We start from the raw sequence: 15,191 nt of genomic DNA on the forward strand, positions 1-15,191 counted from the left end.
GGTTGTAATCTGTTTGACAAGGTATTGATTGCCATACAAATAATGGAAGAGTATGTATTTGTCCCTCCCTTATTCCTGTAATGCCTAGAATTAAGATAGAGGTATAAGGATAATTGTGACACAGGAAAAGGGAAGGTCATGTTTTGTGGACGGCCAGAGTCTAAAGTAGTAACATAATTCTTGGCCTCCCATCAGTTTAATAATTCTGTCAATTGCTCGTGGAAGATGATTTGTGTTGAATATGTGGTCCACACGTTATGATCCCAGTTGATGTTATTGCTCAACTAGTCCACAGCCAGATCAAAATCTGGCTTGATAAATCGTATTTGTCCTTTTTTTTGTTTTATCAAGGTAGCCTTTCACTAATACACAAACTTATGATGTTGCAGATTCGGGCTTACCAATATTCAAAATTTTACTACATGATAAAAATGAAGATAAAAAGCAGTTTACATATAATATGTTTAAAGATTTCAAAACACAAAAAAAACCAATCCCATTAATCTCAACAGCAGAGAGAATGTCCTCCTCTATCCCACAGTAGGGTTTCATTTCTCCGTGGTTTCAATTTCCATTTATGAAAATATAATTGATTCATCAGTGTAATTGAGCTAAATTCCCCTAGCTTCAATTAACATCTCCAGTTTCTTAACCAAATATTTCTGATCTGGAACTTTTAAACTAACCTCCTTACACCGAGGTTTTTCCCCTAAACCCCGCCCCCCAAAAGAAAAGTTCCAGAATCTTCTTTCTGAAAGCTTAACACACCACTATTCACTTTGTTCATTCGTAAACTCTCCTAATGTCAACAAATTCCTAGTAGACTCCAATACTAACTCCCTCAGACTCTTTTTGAAACAAGACACAACCGTTTGTTAGCGAGTTTTGAGAAGATTTGTAGCTCAGGTTGAGATTCTGGATGTGAGTTTGCTCGCTGAGCTGGAAGGTTAGTTTTCAGACGTTTCGTCACCATTCTAGGTAACATCATCAGTGAGCCTCCGACGAAGCGCTGGTGTTATGTCCCACTTTTGTGCAGCCGTTTGTGCAGAAATGTTTGAAAGTTAACAATTAAACCCCTAAAGATATACAGAAAACCCATCAGCTCAAATTCAAGCAGTGGAGGCAATGAATCTTGAAGTCAATCGATGGCACATCAGTCAAGTGGGCTATTTATCCTGGTGTTGTCAAGCTTCTGCAGTGCGGATGGATATTCACTAATTCAGACAAGTAGTGCAGGGTGTTCCATCACACTCCTGGGTTAGTTTATAAGTGAGTTTGTTTCATAAAATTCTCAGCCTTTGACCTGCTTCTTCAGCCATAAAATTTAAACAGCTGGCCCAGTTAAATTTCTGGTCAATAATCAACATCAGGATATTGATGAGGAATTCAGATATGGTAATACCAAAGGACATCAAGGCAAAATGATGAAATTCTCTCTTGTTGAACATAATCTCTGTCTGGCATTTGTGTAATATGAACAGCACTTATCACATAGATAATAAAATGTGAGGCTGGACGAACACAGCAGGCCAAGCAGCATCTCAGGAGCACAAAAGCTGACGTTTCGGGCCTAGACCCTTCATCATCACATATCAGCATATGCTTGAATGTTGGTAAAATCTTGCTGAATGCTGGGAAAGACTAGTTAATACAATACAAATGTTTCTTAATGATTGCTCAATGGATTACGAGGTTAGATTGTAAGTCATTAATCAAGCAACCGAAGGTGTTTCGTTCTAGGACACTATTCTGATAAATAATGCCATGATCTCCGAAGCTGGCCATCTTACTTCATGCTATACTTTTGGCTGTAACTCCAACTAGTGAGATTCTACTTTCCCAAGGCGATAATTTCTGGCTTTTATCTTAAAGAACGTCTCATTACCGAGCATCCATTGTGGCAGTGGAACCTATCTATCCCAATGATAGAGTAGTGCAGCTATTGAATGCGAGAGACTGAGGAATTTCTCTGCCACTTCTGATGCTCAATAAAAAGATTTCCATCCAAGGTTATGATGCATTCAGTGCTGACTGTAGTTTGTAATTTGTGTCTGTGATTTAACCGACAGTTTATACCTATTATAATGGAAATTGTTTGGGACTGTGCACAAGTGTCCTTTTGGGGGGAGCTTTTCGTACTTGTTTCATTTTATGCATTAAGACACTGATGTGCTCATTTATCATTTTCAGTTCAGATATCTGGATCATAATTAGATTTTGCAGCTACCATAACCTGATTCATTACTCTTGATCATTCCTCCTTATAGTCTGATGTTATGGCTCCATTGTACCACTGAACAGTGTGCTAATCTTTTTAGTTTTGCAAAATTATTTTTTGCTCCATTGTGAATTGACACATGTACATTGAGTTTCAATTTGATTTCATTAAGGGCCTCCTAGTCTGATATCAATTTCCCAAAATGAAATTACTGATCTTTACAACTTATAATCCTTACATTTAATTATTTTGCAATTGCAGTTAAATGTATGCACTTAGTTTGTCTCTAAACATCTTCACTGAAGTGTTTACATAAAGGTTTCAACCCCTCCCCGAAGCTTGCTTAGGAATTGATAGTTTTATAACTCATAGTTATGTTCATATCGATTCTCACCAATCTCCCAGAATTTCAGTCACACTGATCACAATGATTCAGATGATGTGAGCTGAGGTTGTGAATACTGGTAAAAGCCTGAGATGCCCTGATCCAGAATGGAACTTGGATGCCAAGATAGAGCCCAATAGAGAGCATCAGATAACAACTAGTGAGAAGCTCAGTTGCCGTCCACCATCGACATTTCTATAAGGAAAACCAAGCTTAGAAATAGTAAGATAATGAAGTGTGAAGCTGGATGAACGCAGCAGGCCAAGCAGCATCTCAGGAGCACAAAAGCTGACGTTTCGGGCCTAGACCCTTCATCAGAGAGGGGGATGGGGTGAGGGTTCTGGAATAAATAGGGAGAAAGGGGGAGGCGGACCGAAGATGGAGAGAAAAGAAGATAGGTGGAGAGGAGAGTATAGGTGGGGAAGTAGGGAGGGGATAGGTCAGTCCAGGGAAGATGGACAGGTCAAGGAGGAGGGATGAGGTTAGTAGGTAGGAAATGGAGGTGCGGCTTGGGGTGGGAGGAAGGGATGGGTGAGAGGAAGAACAGGTTAGGGAGGCAGAGACAGGCTGGGCTGGTTTTGGGATGCAGTGGGGGGAGGGGATGAGCTGGGCTGGTTGTGTGGTGCAGTGGGGGGAGGGGATGAACTGGGCTGGATTTGGGATGCGGTGGGGGGAGGGGATGAGCTGGGCTGGTTGTGTGATGCAGTGGGGGTAGGGGACGAACAGGACTGGTTTTGGGATGCGGTGGCGGAAGGGGAGATTTTAAAGCTGGTGAAGTCCACATTGATACCATTGGGCTGCAGGGTTCCCAAGCGGAATATGAGTTTCTGTTCCTGCAACCTTCGGGTGGCATCCATGTGGCACTGAAGGAGGCCCATGATGGACATGTCATCTGAAGAATGGAAGGGGGAGTTAAAATGGTTCTCGACTGGGAGGTGCAGTTGTTTATTGCGAACCGAGCGGAGGTGTTCTGCAAAGTGGTCCCCAAGCCTCCGCTTGATTTCCCCAATGTAGAGGAAGCCACACCGGGTACAATGGATACAGTATACCACATTGGCAGATATGCAGGTGAACCTCTGCTTAATATGGAAAGTCATGTTGGGGCCTGGGATGGGGGTGAGGGAGGAGGTGTGAGGGCAAGTGTAGCACTTCCTACAGTTGCAGGGGAAGGTGCTGGGTGTGGTGGGGTTGGAGGGCAGTGTGGAGCGAACAAGGGAGGAGAAAGTGGTCTCTCCGGAAAGCAGACAAGGGTGGGGATGGAAAAATGTCTTGGGTGGTGGGGTCGGATTGTAGATGGCGGAAGTGTCGGAGGATGATGTGTTGTATCCGGAGGTTGGTGGTGTGGTGTGTGAGAACGAGGGGGATCCTCTTTGGGTGGTTGTGGCAGGGGCGGGATGTGAAGGATGTGTTGCGGGAAATGCGGGAGACGCGGTCAGGGGCGTTCTCAACCAATGTGGGGGGAAAGTTGCGGCCCTTGAAGAACTGGGACATCTGGGATGTGCGGGAGTGGAATGCCTCATCGTGGGAGCAGATGCGGCGGAGGCGGAGGAATTGTGAATAGGGAATGGAATTTTTGCAGGAGGGTGGGTGGGAGGAGGTGTATTGTAGGTAGCTGTGGGAGTCGGTGGGCTTGAAATGGACATCAGTTTCAAGCTGGTTGCCTGAGATGGAGACCTGCACATCTGCCAATGTGGTATACTGTATCCATTGCACCCGGTGTGGTTTCCTCTACATTGGGGAGATCAAGCGGAGGCTTGGGGACCGCTTTGCAGAACACCTCCGCTCAGTTCGCAACAAACAACTGCACCTCCCAGTCGCAAACCATTTCCACTCCCCCTCCCATTCTTTAGATGACATGTCCATCATGGGCCTCCTGCAGTGCCACAATGATGCCACCCGAAGGTTGCAGGAACAGCAACTCATATTCCGCTTGGGAACCCTACAGCCCAATGGTATCAATGCAGAGTTCACTAGCTTCAAAAATCTCCCCTTCCCCCACTGCACCACACAACCAACCCAGCTCTTCCCCTCCACCCACTGCATCCCAAAACCAGTCCAACCTGTCTCTGCCTCCCTAACCTGTTCTTCCTCTCACCCATCCCATCCTCCCACCCCAAGCTGCACCTCCATTTCCTACCTACTAACCTCATCCCACCTCCTTGACCTGTCCGTCTTGCCTGGACTGACCTATCCCCTCCCTACCTCCCCACCTATACTCTCCTCTCCACCTATCTTCTTTTCTCTCCATCTTCGGTCTGCCTCCCCCTCTCTCCCTATTTATTCCAGAACCCTCACCCCATCCCCCTCTCTGATGAAGGGTCTAGGCCCGAAACGTCAGCTTTTGTGCACCTGAGGTGCTGCTTGGCCTGCTGCATTCATCCAGCTTCACACTTCATTATCTTGGATTCTCCAGCATCTGCAGTTCCCATTATCTTAGAAAAATTAAGCATAGGTTTTGATGGCCTCAGTGCTGTGGTGTCACTTTATTTGTATGGACACTACATTTCTTGAATGAAAGCAAAGGTCAGATGTATAAAATGTTTTATTTTTGTTTTTTGAAATCAGCATTTCTTGACTGTACTCTGCAGTAATATGTCAATGAATATTATGAAAATCTGATTCAGTAGTCTCAAACTACTTCTTTGAAACATGTACCACCGGAAATCTCTCAACTGTACAATAAGTCTGCAAGTGGAATTTTTTTTCTTCTCCAATTGTTTCTCTTTCTCTTTGCTCCTCATTTCACAAATGTGAAGCAGTTCATTTCTAGTTTGATCTGGTAATTGCTCTTTCAAATTAGGCACTGTGTCGAAATATAGCTATCTCATTCTGTATTGTAAAGATGTTTAAGTGTTTGACATTTTTGTCTCCATGATAGCAGGCTTGAAAGGAAGTCAAACACACGCATTGTATTTAAAAAGATCCGGTGATTTTTATTTCTGGTAAATTTTTGAATGTGGCTTTCAGTTAGTAATTTCTGATAAGACTTCATGATAAGTTGAGGTGTTTATACCTGTTGAGTATTAGTCATTGGTTTCCAGGTATATTTTAGTTAACTCCTACGACTTTCAAGTAAGGGAACAGGAGAAATTTTGCAGATGTTCAATTTGCAGAGTTAATTTCCTTGATAAAACTATAAATTCCAAAGCAGGCTTTTGGTTGAGGCTGAAATCTTCAAATAAGCACTTCAATACTGATATTTAAAGACAGGAAAATTAAATCTGATTGTTATTGAAAAAAAATAAGTTTTTTGAGTGTAAGATAGAACTAAAATGATTGGATATTGGAAATTTAAAGTGAATTAAGGGAAAAAGTATGTTATTTTGAAAAACATTTTGAGTTTTCATTTAGTCTATCCAACTGTGATACTGAAGTATTAATATTTAGAATATTAACAAAATTTAAGTATTAATGTTTGCATAGAAAGTTTTGTTTGTGAATATTGACTTAAGTGTTGAGAAGAAGTCTAATCGTGCACGAGATTTTTAATTACATATATGCTTATGGATTTTTTTTTAATGAATTGTCATGCAAAAAAGACCCCAAAGACATGAAAGCAGTATAAAATTAAATTTAACATATAATGATGAATAAGCCATGGTCATTTTAATCAGAATAGAAGATACAGTTTCATATCTTCTCTTGGGATGAACCCAAATAAGGACAGTGGAGTGGGAGAAGAGGAGCAAAACGTCGAAAAACATTGGTGACAGTGAATTAGAATAAAATTGAGAATAAGACTGTTGAGAAGGACCACAACATTGAAGAAAGGAGACAGAAAATAAGGGTGGAACATGGCAGAAAGAACATGATATCAAGCCATATTTAAAGAAAATCTCTGGTAAAATAGTGGCCAAGGTTTTCTGTAAAGTAGCGTAATACTGGGGGCAGTGACAGACAAATCGCACAAGGACGAGAAATGGTAATGAGGAAAACAGCATCATATTATTGGGGAGTGAAGAATGAGAGGGCCAATATAATTATAGATTATGATTGGATGGGGAAAGGTAGGAAGACAACCATTGTATTTGTTGGCACTAGAAGGAGAGGTACAACTTCAGAAAATAGGTTGGAAAACGATGAACGTGACTTGGGACAATGGGACAAATGAAGAGCATCAAAATGGGGAACGAGATAGGAGTGGAGAAGATGGATGGATATGGTGGAAATCAGAAAAATGGGAGAGAAAGAAAACTGGGGAGTGAGAACCAGAGAGCACATTCAGCAATATTTGTGAACAAAAAGCAACATTGAGGGCAGGAAAGAGCTTTCAGGTCAGGGAATGAGGTAGAAGGTGTTCTGGCAAAATTTTGGAAAACTTGTGTAAAGAAAGTAGTAGAAGCTAATCTTGACCACCACCTCTGAAGCATTTAATCTTTACTGTTGGCTTCATTTTGAGCTGACCAGTGCTGGTGTTAAAGCTCAAACTCAGTGCTTAAGCCATATCATGTTTCACAAAAGAAGAACTTTTTTAAAAAAATGGAATATTTTACTTTGAATCTACTTTTGTGAGTTTCTTGTGTTACAAATGTTATTTTCAATAGTGATTTTCAGCTCGGTGTAAATTTTAAGACAAAGGCTCCAACCAACTTCTCAAATGTTGGAGCTAATTAAGTAATTGCTCCTCTTTACTGATGAGCTTTTGCCCCTTGCATTTGATGGATTTGCCCCATTTTGTATGCCCACAATAGTTTCTTGAAGCAAGTTTTGAACTCTTCCACTTTCAGTTCAGATTTTCCCAAATTTTGTATGTCGTATTTAAGTAACATAAACCAATATTTTCATTTTAATAATACAACAATACACACATTTTCTGTTATTCCAATAAAGCACTTTCAACTTAGTCCCCATATCTCAAAGAAAATATATCATATTATGTTCCTAATTTTCCTGGTGTTGCAGTGGACAGCCAAAAGGTAACCTTGGAGTGCAACGGGACCTTAACCTTAACCAAATGGGCCGACGGCCGAGGATGGCAAATGGAGTTTAATCTAGTGAAATGTAAGGTGCTGCATTTCGTGCAAGTTAGAACAGGACACAGACACTTAGTAGTAAGGTGCTGCGGAGTGTTGCTAAGCAAGGAAACCTTGGAATACAGTTCCATAGTTCCTTGAAAGTGGAGTCGTAGGTAAACAGGATAGTAAAGAAGGCATTTGGTATGTTTGACTTTATTGATCAGTATGTTGAGTATAGGTGTTGAAAGGTCATGCTGCAGCTGTAGAGGACATTGGTTAGGCCATTTTGTAATGCTGTGTACAATTCTGTTCTCCCTGTTACAAGAAAGATGTTGTGAAACTTGAAAGGGTTCAGAAAAAAATTCCAAGAATGTTGCTAGGATTGGAGCTATAGGAAGAGGCTGGATGGGCTGGTGCTATTTTTGCTAAAGCGTTTGAGGCTGATGAGTGACTTTACAGAAGTTTATAAAATTATGAGGAGCTTGGATAGGGTGAACAGTCAAGGCCTATTCCTCAGGGTCGTGGGGTCCAAAACCCGAGGATATAAGTTGAAAGTGAGAGGGGAAATATTTAAAAGGAACCTAAGGGGCAACTACATCATGTAGAAGGTGATGCATATATGTAACGAGCTGCCAGATGAGATGGTAGAGTCTGGTGAATATGCCAGGCTGTGAAGTTGCAGATTGTGCTGGCCCACAGGCCCACAATGCCTCATGATTGCCCAGACTTGAGTTGCTGGATCTATTTGAAATCTGTTCCATTTAGCATAGTGATAGTGCCACACAACAGGATTGAAGTTATTCTCAATGTAAAGGCAGGACTTAGTCTCACAAGATGGCCCGGTGACTCAGTGGTTAACACTTCTGCCTTGCAGTGCTAAGGACCTGCGTTCATTTCCAGTCTTGGGCAACTGTCCGTGTGGAGTTTGCAAATTCGCCCCAGCGGCTCCGGTTTCCTCCCGTAGTCCAAACGTGTATGTTAGATGGATTGGCCATGCCAAATTGCTGTAAGTGTTCAGGGATGTGCAGGCTGGGTGGATTGGCCATGGGAAATGCACGAATGGGGTGGGGGCATGGGTTTGGGTGGATGCTGCTTGGAGGCTTGGTTGCTGTGGATTTGTTGGACTGGATGTCCCGTTTGCACACAGTAGGGGTTCTGTGGTCCTATTGACTGTGCAGTGGTCACTCTTACTGATAGTGTTGTGGAAGATGCATCTGCAACTGGCAAATTTGTAAGGATGAAGTCGAGTATGTTTTTCCTTCTTGTTGGTTTCCTCACCATGTGCTGCAGAACCTGGTCTAGCAGCAGTGTCTTTTGGGACCTGACCTGTTCAACCAGTAGTGCTGCTGCTGAGCCACTCTTGGTGGGAGATGTTGAAATCTCCAATTAGGAGTACACTTTGCAGCTTGGCCACCCTCAGTGGTTCCTCCAGGTGTTACTCAACATGGTGGAGTAATGATTCATCAGCGGAGGTAAGTAATAACCAGCAAGAGGTTTCCTTGCCCATGTTGAACCTGAAACCATAAGACTTCATGGGGTTGGAAGTCAATGTTGAGGTCTCTCAAGGGCAACTCCCTCCTGACTGTATACCACTGTACTGCCACCTCTACTGGGTCTGTCCTTCTGTGGGGCAGAACATATCCAGGGATGGTACTGGTGATGTCTGTGACATAGTCATCCTCAAGCAGTCATTTTTTACAGACAGTATCAGGCTGCTGCTTGACTGGTCTGTGAGACAGTTCTCTCACTTTTGACATTAGTCTCACATGTTAATAATAAGGAAGTTGCTTGGTCAATTGAGCTGTTTCTGCTGTTGTCTTTATTGGTGCCTAGGTTGATGCCAGGTGGTCTGTCGAGTTACATTTCTTTGTTAGGACTTTGTCGTGTTTGTTACAACTGAATAGCTGCTCGGCTATTTATTAGGGCAGTTGAGAGTCAATCACATTGCTGTGGTTCTAGAGTCATATGTAGGTCAGACCTGGTGAGGATAGCAGTTTGTTCTTCCCTGAAGGACATTGGTGAACCACATAGGCCTTTCCGACAATTGTTTATGGTAAGCTGTACGTTCTTAATTTCATTTTTTCAAATTGAATTCAATTTCCACCATCTGCCATAGTAGGATTCGAACCAGGGTCCCCAGAACATTAGCTTAGTTTCTGGATTAATAGTCTAGTGATAATATCACTCACCCCATCATCTCCCCATGTGTAATTTCTTTAATTAACTGACAGGCTGAATGCAGAATGCCTCCTGTTTATAAAACAAACTTCGGTCATCCTACTGAAACAACCGTGAACTATACAAATTCTGCATTACTGACTATCTAATGCAAACTGACAGTGATTTTTGTAAGAAAATCTTTGTGATGAGTCTGCTTATTGGAAACATTTTCATTGTGATTTTCAATATGTTAACAGTTGAACAAAGAACCACTTGTTTTTAAAATACTGATTACATTTATAAGTTAATGAATGCTACTCTGACAACAGTGTTTGGACGTCCTAATGATGGGGCATAGTGATTGTGGTCAAGGGAGTCAATCTGATTTCTAGCAATTGGAAATCTCAGGACCTCTGAGTTTCCTGCACATTTTCCCATAGGATATGAATGTCATATGCAAGTTTAGTGTTTTAAAAAGTAAGGCTAAACTCAGACTACCAACTTGAAAATGCTATAACTAATGAAGTGCCACATAGATCAATGTTGGAGTCTCAGATATTTACAATCTATATTGTTGATTCAGACACACACACAGAGCAATGCATCTAAGTTTGCTAATGATACAAAGCTAGGTAGGAATGCAAATGCCTGAGTGGGACAGAGAGGATGCAAAGAAATATGAACAGGTTAACTGTGGAAGTATCAGAGAATAATGGGAACTGCAGATGCTGGAGAATTCCAAGATAATAAAATGTGAGGCTGGATGAACACAGCAGGCCAAGCAGCATCTCAGGAGCACAAAAGCTGACGTTTTGGGCCTAGACCCTTCATCAGAGAGGGGGATGGGGAGAGGGAACTGGAATAAATAGGGAGAGAGGGGGAGGTGGACCGAAGATGGAGAGTAAAGAAGATAGGTGGAGACAGTGTAGGTGGGGAGGTAGGGAGGGGATAGGTCAGTCCAGGGAAGACGGACAGGTCAAGGAGGTGGGATGAGGTTAGTAGGTAGCTGGGGGTGCAGCTTGGGGTGGGAGGAAGGGATGGGTGAGAGGAAGAACCGGTTAGGGAGGCAGAGACAGGTTGGACTGGTTTTGGGATGCAGTGGGTGGGGGGGGGGAGAGCTGGGCTGGTTGTGTGGTGCAGTGGGGCGAGGGGACGAACTGGGCTGGTTGAGGGATGCAGTAGGGGAAGGGGAGATTTTGAAACTGGTGAAGTCCACATTGATACCATATGGCTGCAGGGTTCCCAGGCGGAATATGAGTTGCTGTTCCTGCAACCTTCGGGTGGCATCATTGTGGCAGTGCAGGAGGCCCATGATGGACATGTCATCTAGAGAATGGGAGGGGGAGTGGAAATGGTTTGCGACTGGGAGGTGCAGTTGTTTGTTGCGAACTGAGCGGAGGTGTTCTGCAAAGCGGTCCCTAAGCCTCCGCTTGGTTTCCCCAATGTAGAGGAAGCCGCACCGGGTACAGTGGATGTAGTATACCACATTGGCAGATGTGCAGGTGAACCTCTGCTTAATGTGGAATGTCATCTTGGGGCCTGGGATGGGGGTGAGGGAGGAGGTGTGGGGACAAGTGTAGCATTTCCTGCGGTTGCAGGGGAAGGTGCCGGGTGTGGTGGGGTTGGAGGGCAGTGTGGAGTGAACAAGGGAGTCACGGAGAGAGTGGTCTCTCCGGAAAGCTGACAGGGGAGGGGATGGAAAATTGTCTTGGGTGGTGGGGTCGGATTGTAAATGGCGGAAGTGTCGGAGGATAATGCGTTGTATCCGGAGGTTGGTAGGGTGGTGTGTGAGAACGAGGGGGATCCTCTTGGGGCGGTTGTGGCGGGGGCGGGGTGTGAGGGATGTGTTGCGGGAAATACAGGAGACGCGGTCAAGGGCGTTCTCGATCACTGTGGGGGGAAAGTTGCGGTCCTTAAAGAACTTTGACATCTGGGATGTGCGGGAGTGGAATGTCTTATCGTGGGATCAGATGCGGCGGAGGCGGAGGAACAGTCCCTCTTCCGCACCTACACAGGCCCCAAACCCCACCTCTTCCTCCGGTACATTGATGACTGTATCGGCGCCGCCTCTTGCTCCCCAGAGGAGCTCGAACAGTTCATCCACTTCACCAACACCTTCCACCCCAACCTTCAGTTCACCTGGGCCATCTCCAGCACATCCCTCACCTTCCTGGACCTCTCAGTCTCCATCTCAGGCAACCAGCTTGTAACTGATGTCCATTTCAAGCCCACCGACTCCCACAGCTACCTAGAATACACCTCCTCCCACCCACCCTCCTGCAAAAATTCAATCCCCTATTCCCAATTCCTCCGCCTCCGCCGCATCTGCTCCCATGATAAGACATTCCACTCCCGCACATCCCAGATGTCCAAGTTCTTTAAGGACCGCAACTTTCCCCCCACAGTGATCGAGAACGCCCTTGACCGCGTCTCCCGTATTTCCCGTAACACATCCCTCACACCCCGCCCCCGCCACAACCGCCCCAAGAGGATCCCCCTCGTTCTCCAACACCACCCTACCAACCTCCGGATACAAAGCATTATCCTCCGACACTTCCGTCATTTACAATCCGACCCCACCACCCAAGACATTTTTCCATCCCCTCCCCTGTCAGCTTTCCGGAGAGACTACTCTCTCCGTGACTCCCTTGTTCGCTCCACACTGCCCTCCAACCCCACCACACCCGGCACCTTCCCCTGCAACCGCAGGAAATGCTACACTTGTCCCCACACCTCCTCCCTCACCCCCATCCCAGGCCCCAAGATGACATTCCACATTAAGCAGAGGTTCACCTGCACATCTGCCAATGTGGTATACTGCATCCACTGTACCCGGTGCGGCTTCCTCTACATTGGGGAAACCAAGCGGAGGCTTGGGGACCGCTTTGCAGAACACTTCCGCTCAGTTTGCAACAAACAACTGCACCTCCCAGTCGCAAACCATTTCCACTCCCCCTCCCATTCTCTAGATGACATGTCCATCATGGGCCTCCTGCAGTGCCACAATGATGCCACCCGAAGGTTGCAGGAACAGCAACTCATATTCCGCCTGGGAACCCTGCAGCCATATGGTATCAATGTGGACTTCACCAGTTTCAAAATCTCCCCTTCCCCTACTGCATCCCTAAACCAGCCCAGTTCGTCCCCTCCCCCCACTGCACCACACAACCAGCCCAGCTCTTCCCCCCCACCCACTGCATCCCAAAACCAGTCCAACCTGTCTCTGCCTCCCTAACCGGTTCTTCCTCTCACCCATCCCTTCCTCCCACCCCAAGCCGCACCCCCAGCTACCACCTAACCTCATCCCACCTCCTTGACCTGTCCGTCTTCCCTGGACTGACCTATCCCCTCCCTACCTCCCCACCTACACTCTCTCCACCTATCTTCTTTACTCTCCATCTTCGGTCCGCCTCCCCCTCTCTCCCTATTTATTCCAGTTCCCTCTCCCCATCCCCCTCTCTGATGAAGGGCCTAGGCCTGAAACGTCAGCTTTTGTGCTCCTGAGATGCTGCTTGGCCTGCTGTGTTCATCCAGCCTCACATTTTATTAGCATGTGCATACAGTAAGGAATTAAGAAGACGAGAAACATGTTGGCCTTAATTGCAAAGGAATTGGAATAGGAATAAAGAAGTTCTGCTGCAGTTACATAGGACTTGGCTCAGAGTACACCTGGAATATGGTGCATAACTTGGGCCTCCGTCTTTGGGGAAGGGTCTATTTACATTTGAGGCAGTACAATAAAGCTTTACTAGATTGGTCCCTGGAATATGCAGGCTGTCCTATCATGTGATATTGTATAAACTGTGCATATAATCATAGTGTTTGGAATAACGCAAGGTGATTCTGAAGAGGCTTGTAAAAATAGACAATTTAAGAGGTTGCTTCCCTCGGCTATGGAATTTTTGAATATGGGAAGATAGACCGAAATAAAGAGTCAGTTAATTTAGATTTGGAATGAAAATATGCTTCACTCAATGGCTTCTCTACTCCAGTTGGATTGCGGATACCCTATTGTTGCACATAGTTAAGGCTGAGATAGACAGATATATGGTGTCTCAGAGAATGAAGGGGTATAGGGAGCAGGCAGGACGACGAGTTTGGAACTGAAAGCCAGTTATTATTGTATTGACCAGCAGAACAAACACGATAGGCTATAAGGCTTTGTCCTGTTCCTATTTGTGGTGTTCTATACTACACACTGCTACTGTGATGAGCTGGTGGTGCAGTGACAAAATGTTTAAGGAGTTCCATTCAAACAGGACTGCCATGTCCTGGATGATGTTGAGTATTCCTCCCACAGTCCATAGATGCACATTAGATGGATTGACGATGCTAAATTGTCTCTGGTGCCCAGGCATCTGCAGGATTGGCAGATTAGCCATTGTAAATATGGGGCTGTGGGGATAGAATGGGAGCTGCATCTAGGTGGGATGCTCTTCAGAGGTCTGTGCAGGCTTAATGAGCCAAAGGGCCTCTCTTGTCACTGTTGAGATAATGTGAAATTCTGAAAGAAAAATCCTGTACTCAAATCAGCACAATTTTTAAACCTAATACAAAAGGTCTTTGAAACTTGATTTGCACAGAACGTAATTGTACTTAAATGTCCATGATGTTTAGTGCTAGCCTGGGTTTGATTTAAGATGATTCTCACTAGAAACCAGAATGCTTGTTTTAAATTTTTAACCTCCAACTTATTTGTGATACAGACTTTTCAGAACTTGGCAGTGCTTATATAAGAATTTTGTTCTCCTGTTCTATTCCAATGTAAGATATGTATTGTGATAACAAATGACCTCCTATCTAAGTCCTTCTCATTTTGACCACTCATTCCTCAAAAGAATTTGGTGTTTTAACCGTATTTGTTCTATGTTGATGTAGACAATGGGACATCTACCAGTGCATTTGATGGATGATTACTTGCACTTTATGACTTGTGTATTTTTTAAAATCTTGTCCAAATGAGCAAAGCTTTCTAACTTTTCACAATAGTGAAGAATGGTTTCGTCAGAGGTTTTCATTGATATACCGGATTGTTTTGGGATAGATTTACATAAGCCAGGCTGTGGAATGCCTGATTGTTAACTAGTTTATAAACTTCTAAATATTTTAAGTATCAGTAGAAATTGGGAATTGTTCCTTAGCTGAATTTTGTTCAGCTGACAGAAAATGTCTTAGGGAGTCAGATCAAACATTTCTAGTGTCTCCTCTAGCATTTCCTTTGATTGAGAAATATTATTACAGGCATTTCTAATGTACTTTGTGCAGCTCTGTAGGTCAGTTTAAATACTTTCTTGCAAGTTTGTCTGTGATGTAAAAACCTCATTAATGAAATTTCTTGTCTAAGTGAGAATCCAAAATGACTCGAATCACTTCCCAAAGGCTATTTTCAGTTATGATTTCTTTTATTTGTGGTGTCAGTTATGTTTACTGCTTGTTCTCTTCTCTGTTTATACCTGACACTTAGTTTACCTAT

General features: G+C 44.1%; 1 protein-coding gene across 2 annotated transcripts in view; it reads left to right on the plus strand.

Moving 5' to 3' along the window:
* LOC125451162 (lysine-specific demethylase 4C-like) overlaps nucleotides 1–15,191 on the plus strand; it is a 378,541-nt gene that overhangs the window by 208,402 nt on the left and 154,948 nt on the right. The gene's annotated exons all lie outside the window — the stretch shown is intronic.

The sequence above is a fragment of the Stegostoma tigrinum genome, chromosome 3 (assembly GCF_030684315.1).
Source record: "Stegostoma tigrinum isolate sSteTig4 chromosome 3, sSteTig4.hap1, whole genome shotgun sequence".
NCBI lineage: Eukaryota > Metazoa > Chordata > Chondrichthyes > Orectolobiformes > Stegostomatidae > Stegostoma > Stegostoma tigrinum.